Source organism: Ochotona princeps, chromosome 12, assembly GCF_030435755.1.
Source record: "Ochotona princeps isolate mOchPri1 chromosome 12, mOchPri1.hap1, whole genome shotgun sequence".
In the NCBI taxonomy this organism is placed as follows: Eukaryota; Metazoa; Chordata; class Mammalia; order Lagomorpha; family Ochotonidae; genus Ochotona; species Ochotona princeps.
The window spans coordinates 44,429,778-44,449,976 of NC_080843.1; positions in this window are offsets into that span (position 1 = coordinate 44,429,778).

Genomic DNA, 20,199 nt, shown 5'->3' on the forward strand with positions numbered 1-20,199 from the left:
AATAGGGAATGCAGCACCCAACCAGCACACCTCCCACTGGTTTAGGTGAGGGACGAGTGTGTGATGGGCAGAGCCGGGAAGAGCTGCAATACTCATCGGTTCCAATGGAGGTCGGGGCTCAGAATAGAACCAACCCAGGGATTACAACCACCAGCTGATCGGAGTGATGGACTGTGGCGGGCACTGTGCTTACGAGTAGTGTATTTAGGAGCCTGGACTGGGAACACCTCAAAGTTTCTTTGGGGATTCCCCTGAACAAAATGGAGGAATCAAAACATTAACCAAGAAAAGATAGAAGATGGAGTAGATCAATCAACCACCTCAGCTATATGTTTGCAGCAAAAAACTGGACAAGGGGAAACTCTAAGATGGACTATGTCAATCAGTGGACTCTGCACCAGTCTCATCGTACCTGGATTGTTGCTGATCTAATTGATCGAGGTGACGCTCTGCTGGCTCTGCCCTCAAACCTGAGAGGGCCTCCCTAAGAGGCTGTTGAACTTGACTGGACCAGTGGGATGCTGGACTCTGTATGGTGTGAGCTTTTAATTAGGGAGTCTCAGCGGAACTTGGGCTGTGGTTACGCATCAAGGTGGGGGGACTCACCATGGGGGAGGGGTTTGGGGTGAAGGGGGGAGAATCCCAGTACCTATGAAATTGTGTCATGTAATACACTGTAATTAATGAATAAATGAATAGAAAAAAAAAGAATTAGCATATTTGTAGGAATTTTGGAGGACAAATGAGAAGGTGAACAGGAAAAAATAAGAGTTCCTATTAAAAAAAGGAAGGCTGCATGCAGTTGGTTAAACAAAAAAAGCGCTGTCTTTGTAAGACAAATATGCATATGGTTTGACTGTTAGCATTACCTTTTGCCTTATTAAGTCAGACGCCCTGGAAGGAAACTGACAGTGTGGTTGGAGACATTATTTTTTTGTTAACTCTTTCTTCATTTTATCTTATTCTCTTCTTTTTTTTTTTTTAAAGGAATTCCTACTTTTCCTGTTCATGTAGAAAAAAGCATGCTATCTCCATTGCAGCCTGAACAACAGCAGGAAAGGCAATGCTAATGAAACCACTCAGGCAAAACTGAAGCATGAGGGAAGTGAACTTAACTCAAGTCCTCTGCTACTCACAGAAACATGTCCAGACAACATTTGCATTTCCATCTTGCCGGAAACAAATAAAACAGAATTTTCTACCTCCTCTGTGCCCTCATATCACATTGGACAAATTGCTAAATTACCGTGTGTACCATATTGTCCCTATAATTAGATTTTAGGTGTCTGCTTTCCCACTAGTGTGATAGCTCCTTTTTCCTTTTAATATTTGTATCCCAAGCATCTGGTATCACATTTAACAAATGTTTATTACACAAACAAATAAAAGATTCAATGGAATGATGACTACATGTCAATTTGCTCAGGGGCTCTCTCTGACTAGGATAAGAAGTGTTATTTTTCTCTGATCTTAAGATTGATGATGGTTGGCACTGTCAAACTAGATCCGGTTTTGGCTCATGTGTACTTGAAGTGCCAGGTGTCTGTGATGTTTCCACGCTTCATGAATGAGTGTTTCCTATTCAGTTATATGGGTGTAACTACCATAGATTCCTCTGTTCCTTATTCTAAAGAATTTGCCTCTTCCCCTCTCACCAGCCTATTGTATGACTTGTTCCTTTAAATCACTTATTTTCTTTAGATTTAAGTCGATTGAAAGCCTTACTCTGAAAGCATTTTTTTTTCTCATTGTAACTTCCAAGAGAGAAGAGAGGGCAGGAAATATGAGTCAGTATTACCCTGTAGTCTGCCCACCTTGCCAACCACATTCCAAGTATGATGGATGCTGGATGTTCTGCAAGACTGCGTATACCCAAGGCCCCTCCTTCTTCAGAATTTACAGGCACCAGGTAGAGGAGAAGTAAATAATAAGGCCAATAAAATGTAGTAACTGTAATGAGAGAGGAAGCAAAGGAGGCTCTGAGACTCACAATAAGGAGATAACCCTAACCTGGAGATCAGGGAGGGTCTCCAAGACAAGGTATCTTTAAAGTTGGGATCTGTGAGGTAAATGGGACAGACTCAGGCAAAAAGAAATGGGAGAAGACCTGGAGACAACACTTAAAGAAGAAGGGCTCAAGTTTAGGTGGGGAGGTAAGCTCAGCCCTCAGTTATTTTATCATCAAGGCAATGGGAAACCACTGAAGGATTCTCTAACCAAGGCAGTACTATTTGGATCTGAGTTTCAAGAGAATGGTCTAGGTTGCAGGTAAAGACACACAGATTTAGTAACAAGCAAATCCTCAACATTCTCCTTTCAGCCAGATTACTTTGGCTGCCAGGACTATTAGTTTAGAGGCATTATAACCACTTGGAACGTTGTCTCCACAGTCCAAAAGAGGATGATATAAAAATAAATATTCAAGATAACACTAGAAAATAGAATTAATTGGCTTTGTCAATTGAGTAGAGCAGGAGCTGGTAAAATGTTTTTGTGAAGAACCAACCAGTGATAAACATTTACCACTTTGCATAATTCTTTCTGAGATCTCTCCTTGGTTCTACTGTTTTAGTGAGAAAACAGACAATATGGAAATGATGAGTGTGCCTATGTTCCAACAGAAAATTGTTTACAAAATAACAAGGGCCCAGCAGGCTTAATTTGGCCCAAGGCTGAAGCATTGCCAACTCTTCAACTAAATGGAGGATGTGGTGATCAGAGTTGTAAAACACGGCACACAAATAATTGACACAGGCATCCTGATGGCCCGAGCAACTATTTACAGAGAAAGTAAAACAGGAAATGGAATAGGGCTAGAAGAAATGAGACCAGATCACTTTGATACCTTAGAGATTTCACTCATGATGGACAAGAGGCAGTCACAAAGGTGAATCTTATCTTCAGGAAAAAGATCTGGGCTCTAGGTAAACACACAAAGATTTTGGAATGGCATTTGTTAGGGAAGACTAAAATGTATTCACCAAGCACAGTGGCTTTAGTAAAAAGTTTCACTGCTTTTTCATTTAGTCAGACAAGGAACTTGGATGGTGAGGGGAGCAAGGACAGACATTTCAAGAGTCTGCTCAATAGATGGATGATGTTATTGAGCATTCAGTCCAAAGGTGAAGCTGGGAGAGCAGCACATGTAGAGGGTTTTACACAGAGAGCTCCAGAAGAGTTTCACCAAAGCTGTGTCCCAAATCAAGAGTGAAGTGGATTCTGATGAATTGCTATCAGGATTCTACCACCAGAGTGAAAAATACATACACAGGTAAGATGAAGTAATTCAGACAATCATGACGCATGAGACCAAGTTTAAACTCTGAACAACACTAATGTCAAGAGACAATGTGAGAGGGGAAATGCAATCTACATTAGCATGACTGTCATTTTGAGATCTGATTATTGTCTTTGTTCATATGCTGGATGAAGAGTTGCGATTGTTGTTTTTCCTTTCTGTTCAGTGTGTGTTAAAATCTTTACCTATGGGGTGTTAAGCCTGTGATTGTGAAGTGAAATCAAAGTGTCCCATGGTTTAAAAAAATCCTTATAAAAAGAAATTAATAAGGAGGGGGTAGATTGGAAAAGTGGACAGGAGCAAAGGTAAGGTTTGCTCCTGGTAAGGTTTGCTCAAAGGTAAGAAGAAGTATTGCTATACTCTTAAAAGTATTGCAAAATCTGTTTACTTTATATAAATTATTTTTTAGAAGAGTTTCCATTAGAGGAATGACAAAATTAAAATAAAACTAGAAGATAGTGGTGATACATTTAATCAACTTATATAAAAATGAATAGAAATTTAGTCATTAAGCATTGAGTCTACCTTTGACATGTTGATACTTATTTGGTACCTCTGATATTTAGATGAAAAATGAATCAAATTGCATATAGCAGAAATAGCAAAATCAGCTACTTAAAAAGGCCAGATTTTCATTACCATGCAGATGGACTGCTTTAGGGCTAGGTATTATAATATTCAATTTTTTACATTCACTTTTGTGTCCACAAATCAACCTAGGTACATAAAATACATAATCTGCATAAAAATTTTATGTGATCTTACATGAACATATAGCTATGAATACATACCTTTTTATATATGTGTGTGTGTGTATATATATGTATATACACATACGTTTAAAATTGACATGGTTTATCAACAACATACATTTCTTCTTCTCTTCCATTTTTGGCTGTTCTCCATGATTTCAGCTTTGCCTGAAATTCTCCTCCACCTCTGACCCACCCAAGCCTGCCTGTCTTTTCTTGGCTCTCCACAAGAAGGCCAAGCTAGATTTCCTGTTAATACTATTTTAAACTCGTTCCACTATTACAAAATACAACATAATCCATAGCCTAAATAAAAACAATCCAGGTCACTACAAACAATACTCCCTTCCTTACTTCTATTATGCAGAAGGCCTTCCCTAGGAGGAGAGGAACCTGAGATCTTGGTGGAGTGCTAACCAAGTAACACAATGGTAACTATCACTCTACTTTCCTTCTCTCTCATTATGATAGAAAATCTTTGGGAGCAAGAAGAGAATTCTATGGGTTTTCAATCTCTAACATCATTTATTGGGAGAACTGCCTTCTTTGCATATACATTAGGGGGAAAAAAGACACTTTACCTAGCACTGTGGATAAAGCTGCTGACTGTTGTGCCAGCATCCCATGTGGGTACCGGTTCATGTCCCAGCTTTTCCCTTCCAATCAAGGTTTCTGCTAATGGTTTGAAGTAGGAGATGCCCAAATGTCTGAACACCTGTCACCCAACTGGGAGACCTGGATGGAACTTCCACCTGGACCAGCACTAGCCATTGAGGTCATCTGGACAGTAAACCACCAGATAGAAGGTTTCTTTCTCTCCAACTCTTTCAGAATGAATAAATGAATAAACTTTTAAAAGGCAAGCAGAATTTTAAGAAATTATCTGCCAAGAATATACACAGATAGTAAAGGCAGCAAAATGAGTAACCTTTTCTACTTGCCTGGCATAAATTATGAGTGCTCAGCCTTAGCAAGTGACTATTTATAAGCCTGACCTCAAATTCCATGCTGTTCAATAATCATAATTTGGGAATGGTGACAATGCTACCCATATATCCACACTTAATGACACTCAGTTGGCAGCCCAATAGCATAAATCATCTACACTTTATTCTCTCTCTGTACTCCTCTCTTCAAGTTTTAAATCATATCAGGTGTGTATTTAACTACTGGACATAGCTTTCGAATTAGCAAAACTAATTCTTTGATTTGGAAGAGACCAGGTCAGGACACACAAGCTAAGAGAATTTGAGTCATCACTACCTTGTCCCTAGATCTGTATTCACCAAAAGCTGGAATCAGGAGTCAGGGCCAGGAACCAAAGCCACATATGTCAATATGGGCCACAGGCATCTCAACCACTAGGCTAAATGCCTGTCTCTAATTTTAAAAGGCATTTTGTATAAGAGAAAGACAGATAATTTAATAACTATTATGAGTTATTGAAGATATGGGAAATGGGTTCTTTTAAATACTAACAAAATAAACCATAAAAACTTTAGAAAACAGTTGATCAGTGCTTATCAAAAGTCCTAACCCAGAACTTTACCCAAAATTTGTCCTGGGAATAACCTAAGCATCCTTCAATAAGAAGCCATTAAATAATTACATTGATCTTGAACAACCTCCAAAATTGGTAGAAGGAGTTGCTAGAGAATCACTGTAGAGTTCCCAGAGTCCACACAGCCAACATACAGAAAGCCAACCCCTGACATCAGGACTGTGGAAGTACAATGCACAGAGTAAGGAGGAGGGCAGTTATTGTCTAATTCTCAGACTCAAAAGAAGTAGTTAGGTGTGAACAACCCATTGCTAAAATGACAGGACTAAATTACCACCTGTTTATATTAACCCCAAATGTAAATGGATTAAACTCATTATTTAAATGTCATAGATTAGTAGACTGGATTGGTTGCCCATGGGAGATACACCTCACCAACAAAGATCAGCAGAAACTATATCTCATGGATTTTGATGTTTTCATTTTTTCAGTTTCATCTCTTCAAAACAGTTTTTTCCTAATATTAAGTTCTTCACTGACTCATAGGTCATACAGTGGCATCATTTTCTTCAGGAAGGTTCTTGATTTCTTTTCCATTTCTTCTGCGACACATTAGTCATTCAGCAGCATGTTATTTAACTTCATGAAGTTGTAAATTTCTATTTTTCTTTCTGTTGTTGATTTTGCATTGTGGCTTTTCATTTAAGGGGATGTACAGTAACTGTGTAATGGAGACTTTCATATTAAGACATGAAGATACAATGCAGTATACATCTTTACTTCCAGGTCAAAGATGGACTCCTAATGAAAGTGTTAAATATAGCTTGACAATGAGATACTGGACTCTCTGCCATTGTCCATATCCGCAAGGATGGAGTTAGGACTGTTTATAAAGAACTATACTATTTTAATAATACAGGGAAACTCAGTGGGGGGCCAGGGGAATTGGGGAAGGAGTAAGGGAAATCCCAGGGCCTATGGAACTGTATTATCAAATGATAATAATAACAATTTTAAAAATGAAAAAAGATTGGAGGAAGATGCAAATAAATCCTACAATATTAATATAAATGGATTAAGAGAAGGGTCATATATCTCAAAGAGTAGTCATTTTAACTAAATTGCACCAACGACAAACAGGAGACATTTAAAAACAGTTCATCCTCTGTGGGTTTGCCAAACCCAATTAACAATACACTGGAACATCTTAAACCACTGCCAGGAAAATTGCTACTATCAATTTCCTTTTCTGAATGTATCCCATATACAAGACCTTGAGCTGCTGTTCAATCTCAGTGAGCATAAAACAAGAATGAACTGTTTCCTATTTGACTCTGACCATTTTCACAACAGAGGAAAGGTAGCGAATTTTCTCCCTCCCTCTCTGACAGTTTGCCTGTCTTTAGTTAAACAGTTGGAAGACCTTTTAGCACTGAGGAGAACATGAAAAGGTTACCAGGACACTTAGCAAGCCATACATCTGTTCCTACCAGCCACCCAGTTCCATTTTTTAAATGTCTATGATTAGTCCTCACTAAAACAGATGGGTATCAGAATATATTTAGAAAAAATGCAAGGAACAGAAATGTCAACTAACTCCACTTCCAATTCTACAGATTTTATTACCCAGTAGATGCTTAAGTCCATCATTTTAAAATAGGGCTTATCCACAGGGAAGAAATGGGAAGTTAGGATTTAGTGACTGGTCTTCCTGAGAACAAAAGAAGTAAAAGTTATTTATAGTGACCTTTTAATGTTTACCTTAGTGCTGCTAATCAGATGTAAATTGTCACCCCATGGATATGCAGAATCAACTTCATTCCCTTTGCTAATTGAGAAACAGAGCTGTTAATGTCAAGAAACATTTGAAAAATGCACTAAGCATGCTCAATGGAGCAAGTTCTTTTTAAAAGTCAAAGTTTCCATATGGTAAAATCATGGAAATTAGGCACAGGGAAAAAAAAAAAAGAAATTAATGTGTTATGGAGCTAGCCCGAAGTAGAACAAAATCAGTTTTAACAACCTCAAAACTGGAAATTTTGACCATTTCTTATTTTTAAAAATAAATCCCTCAGCATTTATGAAAAATCATTCCATCACCTCTTCCCAAAGTTGCCCTCTGGCTGAATTTATGCTTTCTTAGTTGGCAGTGGTACTGGCTTTGTAGTCATTTTGCCAGGACACTCAGCTAACCTGGTTCGTATAAGTCAATCAATCCTTTATCTTACCAGTAGGTCTTCTTTAACACTGGCCAAGATAAGATAGAAGGGTACAATACATCCCTGGTAATAATATTTCTAATTACTGTGATCTATATACATAAATGTACACACTTTATTTTCTAATATTTATCTGTTTACTTGAAGGATGAAGGGACAGAGAATTTTTAGCCACTGGTTCATTGTCCACATGACCTCAACAACCAAGATGTGCCAATTTGAAATCAGGAGCCAGAAACTCTAACCAGGTCTCTCGTGTCACTTAGCAGAGGCACAGGCATTTGCTCCACCTTCTGCTGCTCTCCCAGGTGCATTAGCAGGAAGTTGGGTGGGAAGTGAAGCAAACATACCCCAATAGATGCTCCCATATGAGATGCCTGTGAAGAGTGATTCAAACATCCCGTCATGGACCCTGCATCACTTCCCGCTTCCCCATTCACTGCTTTTGAAATCTGCGCAGTTCCAGTTATCCTACAATGAAATGTAATTTCATGGTATCTTACCTGAGAATCTCCCCTAATTTCTCTCTCAACCCCTCCCCCTAATCCCTGCCCACCTAGCCATCACCTGTGATAATCTCAGTCTCCAGTCCCTGGGGCCTGCCCTCAGTCCCTCCCAAGCAATTTCCCATGCCCCCCACACTTTGCAGGCTCACCCAGGTTGTATAAAGTGAGCCTGCCCGTGTGCTCTCTTCCCCCTTTCTCTAGTTCTCCCCCATTTCCATCTTCCCCTGACAGTCCCCCATCCTGCCACCATGGCAGGAGATATTTCCCTGCATGTTCTCTCCCCCTCCACTCCTACTGCTCTTCCTATTCTGATGGAATAAAGGACCTCCTGATACTTCACTGCATTTGGTACTTCAGCTCAGGACAAATTAATGGTGAAAAGAGGTCTTAGCTGCAGGAATTAGCTGCATGTAAGAACTTTAAGTGTGTTTAAAAGCTAACAATGCCAGCATCAGCATCGCAAGAGGCAACTTAACCCACTGTGCTGCAATGCCATTCCCAGTGATTCAGTGTCTGACCACAAACGATCGTTCTGCCCTCTCCTATGCCAAGGTCAGACTTTCTTCTACCCTTCCTCATTGACTCCTTGTTTTATGAAACTCCAGTGTCCTCCCTCTTTGAGTCAATCCTCATTTATGACCTTGGACGAAATCTGTTTACAGTGTTCTCGCCTCTCTTGATTGCAGCATTTTGTCCTTCCCACAGTAGTTAGAAATTAAAGCCACACTTAGCATCAAAGCAAGCCCATCCCCTCTGTTTCCAGTGAAAACAGAGAAATAAGAGACATGCACTGATGGCACGCACATATGGAGTCCCTACAAGGCCAAATGAATGAGTGAGCCTAACTGCTGAGGCCAGACTTCAAACTAGGCAGCCCTGGGTTCCGAAGAGGGTTGTGCTCACATAGACACGTAACATGAGAGGTGTGCTCTCTGAGAAGGCAGCTTGAGTACATAAGTGTTTGTTTAAAGATGGCTCCTGACCTCACCGCACACTGCAGGGGCCTAAGCAGAGTTAGTACACCTCTCTGAGCCTTTGATTTCCATGAGTATAACATGCTTTCCCTGACTGAATCACTTTGAGAGTTGACCTCAACAAAGCATATCCAAATTCTTTCACAATTTTATTTTATTTAAGCTGCATTAAGTTTTATTGGAAAGGCAAATTCACAGAGAAAAGGACAGACTGAGACGGATATCTTCCATCTGCTGGTTCACTCTCCAAGGAGCTGACCTGGTCTGAAGCTAGAAGCCAGGATTTTCTTCCAGGTCTCCTACATGGGTGCAGAGGTCCAAGGTTTTAGATCATCCTCCTCTGCTTTCCCAAGCTGTAAGCAGATAGCTGGATTAAAAGTGGAGCAGCTGGGACACAAGTCAGCGCCAGTATGGGATCACAGCACATGCAAGGGGAAGATGAGCCAACTGAGCGACCTCGCTGGCCGCTATTTGGTTTTAAAATCTCCTTAATTTTCATTATTTCCTTTCAAACATGATATGTCACAGTAGGCTTCTCTACTCCTTAAGTAAAGGAGGACTTCCAGTGAAACAGTTAAATATACCTTAACAATATGATACTAGATTTTCTGGTTTTGTCTATACCTACAATTCTATGGTGTACATAAATGGCAGAAGGTTAAACTTCTGTTACTAAAAGATTATACTACTATAATAATATGGGAAAAAACAGTGGGAGGGGAAAATACGGAGGGAGAAAGGGGAAGACAAGGGTGGAATCCCCATTGGTCAACTGTCACCACTGTCATTTGTCATCATCTCCAAAGGAAAAACCCATACCTATTAGCAGTCACTACCACTCCCCTACTCGAGATAACAACTAGCTGCTCCATTTCTGGTTCTATGAGTTTGTTCATTGTGGGCATGTAAATGAAATCATAGAGGTAAGACCTAAAAGTTATTTTTAAAACAAAGGAAAGATCAATTTCCTAAAATTGGAAATACAGATTTCCAAAGGCCCTAATGAGTAGCTAGGAAGATACAAGAATTTTGCCAAAGATCAAATCATAGCATAATTAACAGAACGCCAAACTCAATGGTAGTAGAATAGATTGTAGACTACAACTTGCATTGTAAAAAGATATATTTTGAAAATTAACACAAAGATATTCAAAAACAAAATTGTTAGTTATTTAAAAAGATTGGCAGAGTTCTAGTTCATACGATATTACGATATTATTACGCGCAGTTAATTCCCACAACCTGGTTCTTTACTGTGAGTTGAAACACACCAGACGCAACGAGGTATCTTAGGAGGTTTATTCCAACTGGGCAGGAACAGGGTAGAGGTGGTGAAGATCAGGAAAGAAGGAAGAAGAGAGACAGGAAGAGAGAGGGAGAGAGGAGAGACCAGAGAGGGAGGGATAAGAGAGACCAGAGAGAGAGAGAGCAGAGAGACAGACCAGAGAAGGAGGGATAAGAGAGAGCAGAGAGACAGAGACCAGAGAAGGAGGGATAAGAGAGAGAGCTGCACCTGGGGGGGCCTTTTTGTCTGCCAGGTGTAGGAGGTGGGGATTGGGAGGGATTAAGGCCAGCCCCCCAGGGGATTGGCGCCTGCAGGTGAATGCCTAGGGATGATTGGCAAGTGGGCGGAGTTGGGGAGGGGGGCTGGAAGATTGGGGTGGGATTCTCAGGTGGAATGCCAGGTTACATCTGATTGGTGGACGGCTGGACCGGCGCGAACTTCATGAGCTGTGAGGACAAAGGAATGGCTGCGGGTCCAGGGAAGGATGTTGGAATAACTCCTTACAAAAATAATTGTTTTCCTTCCTCACCTTTTACTGAAGAAAAAGGTAAAACAAAAATCATCTTAGTACTAGGATCAAAAATAGAAAATGTCAATCAACATTGTACTTTTTGCAAAATCCTAACAGGCTGAAAGCTGCAAGTAGCACATGTCAAGTCTTTTGCACATTTCACTAGAGATAAATGTATTCAAAACAAAATGTCTCCCAAGCATCCTGCGCTAGGAGGAACATGAGTCATCCATGCTGAGAGCTCTTCTCAGTTTTAACCTTTCAGGGAAAAAAATCCTCAGCTTCTAGCCCATACACTAGCAAAGAGCCTGTGAAAAACAATTTCACAGTTTAAAAAGCAAGAATCACTTTGGCACTTTGAGGCCTGGTTTCCAACATTTCAAATATAGGAGCAAAGAACTTACAAGTAAAGCTTTATAACTTGGGAATCTATTTCATAATAATCCACTCTGGAACTTGCGTGGTCACTACAACAAACAATACAAGGTTTATAAAAGCAAAAGAAAAAAAATCTGAGCAGATGATAAATGTACTCAGGCCTCTAGGTAACCATCCTGTGGGAAAGGCAGGTAGTTCCCTAATGTGTTACTGGGCCACTGCTTTAGAAATGACTGCAGGGAACAGTGCCACCTGTGGGATGAACAAATCAAACAGACCACAAGAACACAGCAGCTTCCAGTCAGAAGTCTAAGGTAGGCTCTGCACACCCCATGCCAGGGAAAAGGACAGACAGAACTGCTTTCTCCTTCAGAGATGGAGGAAGTGCCCCTGGACAATGGCAACTGCTAACAGGAAGATAAGTTCCAGGCAGTTCTAAAAGTTACTGCTCTTCTGAATATGAAAGAATTTTACTCAGACTATTTGAAAGAGCTAAGAACCAGTTTTGAAAGATAAGATATTAAACCATTTCTATAGGGAATATGAACACTAGAGATTATTTACTTTGCTGTAATTACTCTGGCACATAGGGAGATTAGCTTCCAAATGCTACAAGGTTTGCATACAGAGATTTCAATAATGAAGAAAAATTACTTCATGTTTTGAATATTTAGGGCTTGATGCACATAATACTAAGAGAGAATAAATGCCAGTTAATACCTGCACAGAGAAGAATAATTACCAAAACTAGTCATTGTTCCTAAATCTCCACTTCTTTCACCATACTCATTATTTTTTAAAAGCTATTTTAATTATCATTAGAGGCAATAGCAAATGAAAATGCAGTTACACATTTATACAAATGAGTATGAATTTCATGAGTCTCTAATTGTAAGTCAAGAAACAAGCCAGTCAAGAACCATATCTAACCAGGGCAAAAATAAGTTTCTTTTGAGTTAAACAATCTCCAGGAAAAACAAAATTTCAGAAATCTGCTACTTACTAGAGTATGTTCTTGCATTCTGAAGAATACTTTTGCCATGAATTTAGCTAGGACAAAATTCATGACTGAAAAGGCTGTCCTGTAGCACATACAGCTTCATGCGCTCTGTCTGAAGCCACTACTTGCCATATTTCAAATGAGAAAAGACATAGCTTCAGTAACAAAGACTGTACATTTCCTTTAAAATTTTATTTTGAAATGATTATCAGCTAATGGGAAGTTGAAAAAATACTTCAGAATTATGTGGCCTCTTTGTCCAGTTTCTCCCAATGGTAAGGTAACTATAAAACCCTTTTCCAAGGAAAAGATGTGCTGATTCTGACAGGGGAAGAGAACAGAAATAGAGGAAGTATATTTCCTGGGGAGATTTGGAGAGTTTACAGCAGAATTTCTGCAGAAAGAGAGATGCCAGGGAGCAGTGCAGAGTGTATCAACACAAAACATCAAGCTAGCAAATGGAGACATTACTTGCTACTCACACAGGGGCCAGAAGAGACAGACTGCAAGAGGACAGCAGACTTCAGCAGCCCATGCCACTAGTGATACTGCCTAAGGAAGAATCTCGTGGATCACACTATGAGTCTAGACTGAGGTGCTAGTCATGGGCAGGGCACCCACCTACACTATAAAGGAATAGTTAGTTTCTTTCTCTCCATACCACTACAAGGCAGCCTGGTAGCTAGCAGGCAGAAAGTGCCAGATCAGTGTACATCCTGGTAATGGATATTAAAAGAGGGAGCATTCCCCACCAGCTTGCAGTCTGGTGTGCAGGGTTGGTAGGGTGTGGAGCACCCACAGAGGACTACTAAGTGCTCTCATCTCTCCACTGTATCATAAAACTCAGCTTCCTTCTGTCAAGGTGGAACGCCCACAGAGAACTGGAGATGGGAACACCTCTGCTCCTTCCATGTACCAGGTAGGGATGTGAGACTGACTAGATCTCCTGCTCCTTGTGCACTTTGACGACTGGAATTCTATGACTACATGATCAGAGTTTCTGAAAGTATGGAAAGACAAAATGGATTAGAAGGCCTTTTAAGCAAAATACTAGCATAAATCTTCCCTAATGTGAAGCAAAGACATCCAAGGACATAGAATGCCTGGTACACATGATCAGAAAAGATCTTCAACATAACACATTATGGTCAAATTTTCAGCAGTAACACACGAAGATAAAGTTGGAAGATGTGAGCAAAAGAAATACCAGATTACTGTAAGAGGATCCCCAATTACCAGCTGCTTTCTCACCAGAAACCCCATAGGCTAGGAATCAATGAGAAACACAGTTCCAATTCCCCCAAAAAGGAAACCATTTGAGCAAAGCTCTTATTTATGTCAGTGGAATAAAGACCTTCCAAAACAAATGCAATTGAATGATTTTGTCATCACCTGTCCAACATTACGCATAGAAAAAGAGAACAACAGTCATTAAGAAAAAATGAGAAGGCAGATCATCTCCTAGTAAAACTAGAAATAAAATACAAAGGAAATTGATGGATAAATGGCAGGACCAAGTTGTTACTTACCACTAATAACCTTGATATAAATGTTCTAAATTCTCCAATTAAAAGATACAGGCTGACAGAGTGACAATAACCCATCTGTTTGTTGTCTATAAGAAACATGCCTCACCAACAAAGATTATACACAGACTGAAAGCAAAAGGATAGGAAAAAAAAATGCTATTCCATGCTACCTGAAAGGAAAAACAAGCAGATGTAGCCTAACATTAGAAACAACAAATGTTAAAGAAAAAAACTGTTAAGAGAAACAAAAAAGAGCATTATGTAATGATTAAAAGATCAATTCAATAGGAAGCCATAACAACAGTAAATGTATATGCACCCAATGTCAGTGCTCCTGGCAATTTAAACAAATGTAAGTGGATCTGAGGGAAACATAAACTCCAATACAATAACAATGAGTTACTTCAATGCCACACTTCCATCAATGTGCAGAACAAGTAGAAAAAAAATCAACAAAGAAACAGAGCTAATCTGCACTATGGACTTAATGGATTTAATTGGCATCAACAGAAATTCCCACATTGCAGAGTATACATTCTTTTCTTCAGTGCATGAAACTTTCCTTAACTTCCAAATGAGGACTCTACTTTTGTTTTATCCTAATGTCACTCAGAGAAGAATCACTGACTTTAAATAATGGAATATATCTTCTTAAAAAAAACTTTATACTTTAACCAGAAAATGTTCCTTCCCTGCACTCAAACATGACAATGTTTTAACAAAGGACTAAAATTCCAAACCATGAAAATGACAGGAATGGTTAAAGACACCAAAGACAGGAGTGCTGGTTATTGATAGGATTATGGACAGTAAGTAAGTGAACACAAAAATAGAGAAAAGTTTAAAATATCATATCTTAATACATTAGGAAGAAATAATATAGAGAATAAAAATTAAATAATGGATTCAAGTAAACCTAAGAAAAGTTTATCTGTCCAGAGAAAATCAGAAAATGTGAAGGAAAAAAGGAATCTGAAGAAAAGTTGGCAAATAGAAAACATAAGTAAGATGGCTGAAACAAGTTCTGATTAACAGTACTGACAATTACCAAAAAGGGGTCAAATCCAGAAATCAAGACCTTCACAGGACTTCAGTAACAGCATCTAGCTCACAGAGACCAACCCTCCTACTGAAACAAGGCCAAGCTCTACAAAAAATATAAACACACTGACAAGAAACCAAAAGAAGAGGGGAACTGCCCTTCGAAAGAAAGAGATCATCTTGGGTAATATCTACTTCTCAGTATCTTTTCCCTTGGGGTAGTAGAACTAGAATTTGGGGAAAATCTACATGCCTATTGACATAGAGAGCCACAGGATAGAGTCAGGCTGTCAGAGCACTGCGAAGGCAGCTGGGCATCGGACTGGGGAACCATGCAAGGAAAAATTCCCAGAAAAGAACCCCCAAACAGATCACTTAGTGCTGCATCCATACACACATGGGGTCAGATCCAAAGAGCACAGAAAAAAGCTGACTACAGAACTGAAAGAACCAGAGACATCAGCATCTGCACATCCCAAGGGAATCAGAATCCATTTAAATCCTAACTGCTTGAATATGGCCTGGGAATCAATGTGGGCTTCCTTAGAAATCCACAGAGGAGCTACAGTTCATAAGTAAAGATTGTACAGAAGGGACTGAGGTGATAGAGTAGCACGTTAAGATACACCAGCATCCCATACGGGTTCAAGTCGAAGCTGTTACATAATTTTCATTCAACTCCCTAATTATGTAGCAGAAGGAAAGCACTAGAGGACGGCCTTAGTGGAGGAAGATGGCTGCTAGCTTTGGCCTGATCCAGCACTGACCATTATGGCCATTTGGAGAGTGATTCAGTGGCTAGAAAACCTTTCTCTTCCCTCCCTCTCCTTCTCTCCTTTTTTCTCTCTCACTCTAACTCTGCCTTTAAATAAATAAATAAAAATTGGTTTTTAAAAAAGATTATACTGAAGGCATAGTTGCCCTCAGGACTAAATGCCAAACCAAAGGAGACCTTCTCTAACTAAGCCTAATAGGAAGCCTCTCTATGAATAATGCAATCCACAGTAACATAATGGGCTGCTACAACCAAATGCAAAAGTATTCAAAAGAAAACAGCAGAATATACAAGCAGCTACCACATACTATCTGCTATATTATTACACAATAAAAAATTTACTACATATAGATATCAATAAGAATATGTGTCACATAGTCAAGAAAATGTAGGCAATGGAAGAAATCCTGATGATTAAATTACAGTGCAATAATTTTAAAATAACCATAATAAAATGCTACAAAATCTACAATGAAATGTCTAAAAGACAGCTAGAATTTCAGAAAAATTATAGAAAAACTAAAAGAAGTAAATGAAAACCTAAATGGAAAAACAGAATATCTGAATTTGAAATTTTCTATAGACTAGATTAACAACAAGTGGCCACAAGAAAGGAGCATTCAGACTGAAACTCAAACTCTCAGAAATACATAAGCAAATAAATACATGTTACTAAAACAGAGTCCCTACAAACCAAGGAGCATTAAAAACTGATCCAATGTCTTAGCTGGGAATCCCAGAGAGAAGGAAAGAGACAGAAATAGGAAAGTTTTATCAGGACATATCAGCTCAGACTAACACAGATTTTTACCAAAGAATTATTATACATGCAGAAGAAATGGAAAGGTAAACCACATTTAAGAAAGTCATAGTCACACAGCTAGAGAGTAAAGTGAAAGACTAATCACACATGTAAACACACAATACAGATGACAGCCCATATTTTATTAGAAACAGTAGTTCAACAAAAAGTATTAACCTGAAATTCCACATTTGGTCAAAAATGTCATTCAATTGTGAATGCAAAATCTTTTCAAATAAGCCAAAACCATTGCAACAGATGCAAGAAAACCTTGAAACAGTCTTCAAAAATGAAGGTAAGTGGTCCTGAGGTCACTGAGATACTAGGTATCAGTAAAATCCACAGAAAAAAAATTAAATAAAAAAGAAACAATTAACAGTAACTGTTTTGTAGATTTTATCACACACGTAGCAGAAAAGTATATATGACATCAGTAACACAAAGGCAAGGAAGACTGAAAATAGAGGTGTACCATTATAAGGTGGCTCCCTTTAGCATTCACTTTTATAATACTGGTTCAAGCTAATCTGTAGTGGAGATTGGGCACGTATCATGTAATCTCCACAGCAACCATTAGAAAACAATAATAAAAAACCCAGAGAAAACAAAAAGAAAATTCAGGATATAAAATGTAATAGAATATTCAGTTAATATGAAAATGAAAGGAAAAGAAAAATAAGTAAGCATAAAACAGGAGACAAAAAACGAAACAGCAAGCTTGCACACTTTAAAGATTCGAGCAGTACAGTTATATAAATAGCAAACAAAGCTGAGTCCAAGCCTACAAAAATTACCACAAGTTAACAAATGGTATTTCACAAGGATCAAGGGATATCACTATAGAGAACTATGTATGTCATTAGTCAGGTTTACAATTCAAAATACATATTCACCCCCAAAATTTTTATATACATGAAGCAGAGAAGGGGAGGAAGGGAGAGAGGAAAAAAGGAAAGAAAGAAGGAAAAAGGGAGGGCGCACATTCATATACACACGTTTTAACACATTTCTTTTAGCAACCGGACAAAAAATAACAAAATACAGAATATTTGAACAGAGTCCAGGGCAATGGATCAGTGGCTAAGTCCTTATTTTGCAAGCACCGGTATCTCATATGGGCACAGGTTCATGTCCCAGCTGCGCCATTTCCAATCCAATCCTGTCCGTGGCCTGGGAAAGCAGTAGAGAATAGTTCTAAGCCTTGGGACACTGGTAGACCCTGAAGAAGCTCTTGGTTTCAGATTGGACGGAATATTCTTTTTCTTTGTATCTCCTCCTCTCTGTAAATCTGCCTTTCCAATAAAAATAAATAAGTCTTTAAATAACTCAACACATTTTCTAAAGTCATGTAGAATATTTTCCTGTTTCCTAAAGTATTTTAATTAGAAATTAATTATGAGATCTATAAAGCCTGAAAGCTCTTTCCCATCAAATATCTGGAAAGTAAGCAGTATCTGTCTAAATAATCCACGCATCCAAAATCCTAAGAGAAATTTTTAAATATTTGTAACTAAATAATGAAAATAATGCATTAAAATTGTGATTAAAACAGTAATGATTATAATAAACTTTGTAACTTTAAAAATTTATACTAAAAATAAGAAAGGTTCATAAACAATTATCCATACTACTGACAACCTAGAAAAAGAATAAATGAATACAAAGTAATGGAAAGAAAAGAACCAATAAGGCAGATAACAACAAAACAGGAAAAGGACGGAATACCAGTGAACCAAAGTTGGTTCTCCAAAGGCAATCAGGAGATTGGAACTGGCACTGTGGAACAAAGGGCTGCTGGCAACATTGGCAACAACAGCATCCCATAGCCAAGGGCTGGCTGTGTTCCAGTCCTAGCTGTTCCACTGTCCAACCAGCTTCCTGCTGATGTGTTTGGGAAGACACAGAAGATGGCCCCCATACTTGGTTCCTGTTGTCCGTGCGGGACTCTGGGAAGGAGTTCCCTGCTCCTGGATTCATACTGGCCCAGACCAGGAGGTTGCAGCCTTTTGCTGCCTCTTTCAAAACAACGAATAGACATTATCTCTTGTGTGCTCTCTCTATCTCTCTCTCTCCTGTCACTTTGCCTTTCCAATAATTAAATGAATAAGTCTTTAATAAACAGAAATCCGGAAAAAGGAAAAATATCAATGGATTTTATTATTATTATATCTCAAATACCAAAAATGATAGAAGCAACACACAAAGCAAAATTATAAAGCAGCATAACATATAAATAAAGATAGAAAGATTCTTGACAAAATGTTAAGTCTTGTCTGGCAAAACTTAAAATGATAATACATCAAGACAATATATTTTATCTCCCTTAAATGGAAGGTTAGTTCATCTTCTAACACCTATCTAATCAACAAAAATATTAACATAACAAATTAGCAAATAAAAACTATGACCATCATCATCAAAGAAAGGGCATTTTATACAATTTGAACACATCATTTTTAAAAAAGAAAGAAAATATTCCTATTAACGGGACATAATGTGATTAAACCATCAAAGAAAATTACTAAAAACACACTCAATGCTTTTCCTCTACAGTAAAAAAAAAAATCCATTCTCACCTCTTCTAGCAACATTAAATTAATGGTACTAAACAGTACAAGGAAGAAGAAACAAAACATAAATATCAGAACAGAAGAGCGAAAACTGTTGTAGACAATGATTTTGTTTGCAGAAAATTTAAAGCATCCACACAAATATTACAGCTAAAAAATATAGTAAACCTTGACAATAAAGTCAACATGTAAAATAAGCTGATTTCCATATGCCAGCAATACTGAAAATATTTAAAATGCACTATTTATAATATCCTAAAACATCACAAATTTAGTAAAAATGTGACAAACAGGCAAATTCTACACTAAAAACCATGAAATATCAGAAAAGAAAGAACTGCTTAAATACAATGTTTCATGATGTAATGTTAATGAACTCAAAGTAATACATTTAAACTGTTAAATGTCTCAAAGATTATTGGTAAGCTCAATGCCATGTCAATGACAATCTCAAAATGTTTACAGTGATTCTACAACTTCTATAGAAATATAAAGAAAATAATCTTACAAAAAACAAAGTTGACAGATTTATATCTCATTTCTAAATTTATAAAAATGCTATAAATCTTTTTTTAAAAAAACATGATACTGATGTAAAGAACATGCTGTGGTATGAATAGAACCCCAAAATTAATGTGTTGGAAACTTAATCCTCCATGTAATACTGCTGGGAAGCATGTGTTCATGAACAGATTAATGCCATGTTCAGGAAGGCTTCGGGAGCAAGTTCACTTCTTTGTGTCCTTGAGCCATTTCCCATATGGGGAAAGAAAAGTCCTCAAGAGTTTCCAGTCTTGATCTTGGACTCTCCACCCTTCAGAAACTTGTGAGAAATGAATCTTGTTCTTTTTAAGTTACTCAGTCTCAGGTATTTTGTTTCAGGAGCAAAAAAGAACTTAGCCAGAAACTGGTACCAGAGAAGTGGTGGTATTGTCATAACATATGCCACCCCCCAAAAAGTGGAAGCAACTTTGGAGCTGGTACAGATTAGCAGCTAGAATAGTTTTGAACAAAGAAAGGGAAAAAAAATCCCTGAATGTCATGGAAAGAAAAAGTAA